We start from the raw sequence: 2,999 nt of genomic DNA, 5'->3' as shown, positions 1-2,999 counted from the left end.
TACCTCTACCAAGAGTCCCATTCTCATGATGGAATTGGAGCTACCCACCACAATAAATGAATCTCACTCATGTTAAAGGATGGATATTAATAAACAATCCTTCTGGTTGAATTTTTATCTGTTTATTTCCAAATTAATTTCTAACTGAATTGAGTACAAAATGTGTTTTTGGTAGGAAAATATTTTTTCAAAAGTCCTTAAAATTAAACTCATAAAATAAATGAATGATGTTTAAAGATTGACAATTTTCTATTTAATTGATTTTTAGGTTTTTGACTTACATCTCTGAATTATATTTTGACTTCTCATTAAATATCCTTTTGTCTCTTCTATACCTAGTTAAGTTTTCAGGAAAATTTTTATTTATTAATTTCTCTCTTTTTTTAATTGTATAAATGTATGAGTTCTATAAGCTTTTCTGTTCATTTAATCTTACTCTTAGACACGTAGAATCCTTTTCCAATAAGAAAAAAATATATATAAATAATAAGTACTATTACCTTAAGATAAAGATACTACCAATCAGGCTGAATGAGGAGAATCAAGAATCCCTGCACCCCACACAAGCCTAGCACCTGGTAAACAGCGACAGCAGGCTGCTTCTAGAGACAGGGTAAGTGTGTGGGAAGCAGCCCCACCTGAAGCACAGGCCTGCAGGGACTCCTGAGAGCTAACAGTAGAACACTGACATTGAGGAAAGCCCTCTGGCACCCTAGGAACCACAAGTACAAGGTACCCACAGTCAACCACAGGAAGACTCCTGTTTCTACTTAGGACATAGAAAACCACAAGAGAATGCTGTTCCCACTCTAATAATGAAAACAAATAAAAACAAAAACAAAAACAAAAAAACATCAAACCAAACCAAAATAGATAATCTGCTTAATTTGATGAAAGTCAACAATTAGGTTTCTAAATTAATTTTGAGTTAAAATTTGCAGCAAAATAATGTTCCAAGAAAAGTAGTTAAAAACAGAAGCATATTATTAAAGTCTCAGGAATGTCAAACTTCTGAAAAAATTCATTAAATACTCTATTTTTAAATAACTTAATGCCTGTATATCAAGGCAACAATATTATTTAATAAATTGATGGCATTCCTTGAATGACTGAATCCCTGCCCTCCATTTGAACAGAAAAAGGTTTTAGCCTATTGTGACTATTACCAGACCATGTTACTGGATGTTGACACTTCTTCAATTTCTTCCATAAGTGGTGTCAAAATTTCTTCTTTATCAGTCAGTCAATCTGCCCACAGAGTCTTCTGTCCTCCCCCTACATTCTCTAAGTTAATTCATACTTCATAGCCTATAGTAAGAGAGACCCAAGCCATAGGGAACTGGACAGAAAGGCCACCTCTCTCGTGGTTTTCCTAGCAATCCCCCAGGGCAGCTGCACTCAAGAGATGTCTAAGTGACTATCATTGCCACTTATCTTTTTATTTTTATTTTTTTTTGATGTAGTGTTCCATGATTCATTGTTTGCATATAACACCCAGTGCTCCATTCAACAGGTATCCAATGTCAAAGCATATTCAGTGTGGGATATAAAGATATTTCTTGATGTACTGGTTTCTATTCTTGAGCTTTCAGAGAAGAAATTCAATCAGTACAGGAAGTAGAATAGAGGAAATGAAAAGAGAAAAATAGCACTGAAGATTAGTATAAATTCAATTAAAAAATAATTTTGCATATACTTAATAAACACTTTAATCAATATTTTTCAAAAACTACTGTAGTATTTAAAGATTTTTGGTTCAAGAAATGCTTAAGAAATTAGCCATACATTTCTGAAAACTTCTCACACATTTAGCCAGTTACACATTTTGTAAGGAAAGAAACCATTTGACTTTTGAGAGAAAGACAATTAGTAGAGACCATTCCCCAAACTTGGTTATTACCTCTCTTCGTTGAAAAATAAGTTGATTTGTGTCTAGGCCAAACATCCTAATTTGACTTTGGTTTTAGTGAAACTCTTTTCATTTTTTTAGGTTTGTTGGAGAGGGAGAGGTGGTTATCAATTGTTTTGCTGCTGGTTTGTTGGTTTCATCAAATATTTTGATGCCATGTAAAATATAACTTATAACTTCTTAAAATGGAGTTGCTTATACTCCTAATTTATTATAGATTACAGGAAAGAAGTTTTATAAATGCAAAGACAATGAGTCGTCATTATGCCTTTGGTAATAGATAGGACCTCATTGCCGATTTTGTGAAGAATCAGGCTGGAGGATGTAATCTAATATGAAAAAAAAGTACCTCTAGATTAAAAAAGACTGACCAATACACCGATTTCATCAAGTAATAGTAACTTGTTTATTTTCTTGTAGAGAGAATGAGGCCTATTTTATAGCAGCATTGAGATTTGTTTCAAATTATTTTCGTTATGTGTTGTTTCCCTAACACAACTTTGCAGGATAACTAGTACTGTATCTAGCTATGTACTTTATATACATTATGTCTGTAGAAAGAGATGATTTTTGATAAATCAGGTGACAATGAGCGATCAACTCCACATAACACTGTACCTACTAGCACTGTTTCCGACTATCTTCACATGCCTAGAACTGAGTTCGGTCTATGGTGAATCCTAAATAAATGTTTGTTTGCCTATTTGTTTTAGCGACTGGTTGAATAAACAACTACAGATGAGTTCCAAAATCTCTTTTGTCACCTCTTAGGTTACCTATGCTACTGCTGATTACACATTTGGAGGATGATCCTGAATCTCCATGTGCTCAAACAGCTCCAAAGTTGCAGTCACAAACCCCTGTGAGAAGGGCCTGTAAGAGCCTGATGAAAGGAATTCACAAATGTGAAGACTTAATCTTCTTTGGCAGGGAATTTGCATTTGATCTGAAAAGCATCTATCCCCCTCTCCCACACGTCTAACAATTTTTTTTATTATAATTTTAAAGGAAAGTGCCACACACTTATTCTAATTTTAAAGGAAAGTGTCATACACAGGTGACAAGAATGCTGGGATTCTGATGAATTTAA

Source organism: Leptonychotes weddellii, chromosome 3, assembly GCF_054177405.1.
Source record: "Leptonychotes weddellii isolate Sample4059 chromosome 3, ASM5417740v2, whole genome shotgun sequence".
In the NCBI taxonomy this organism is placed as follows: Eukaryota; Metazoa; Chordata; class Mammalia; order Carnivora; family Phocidae; genus Leptonychotes; species Leptonychotes weddellii.
Note: the sequence above shows the minus strand (reverse complement) of the source record.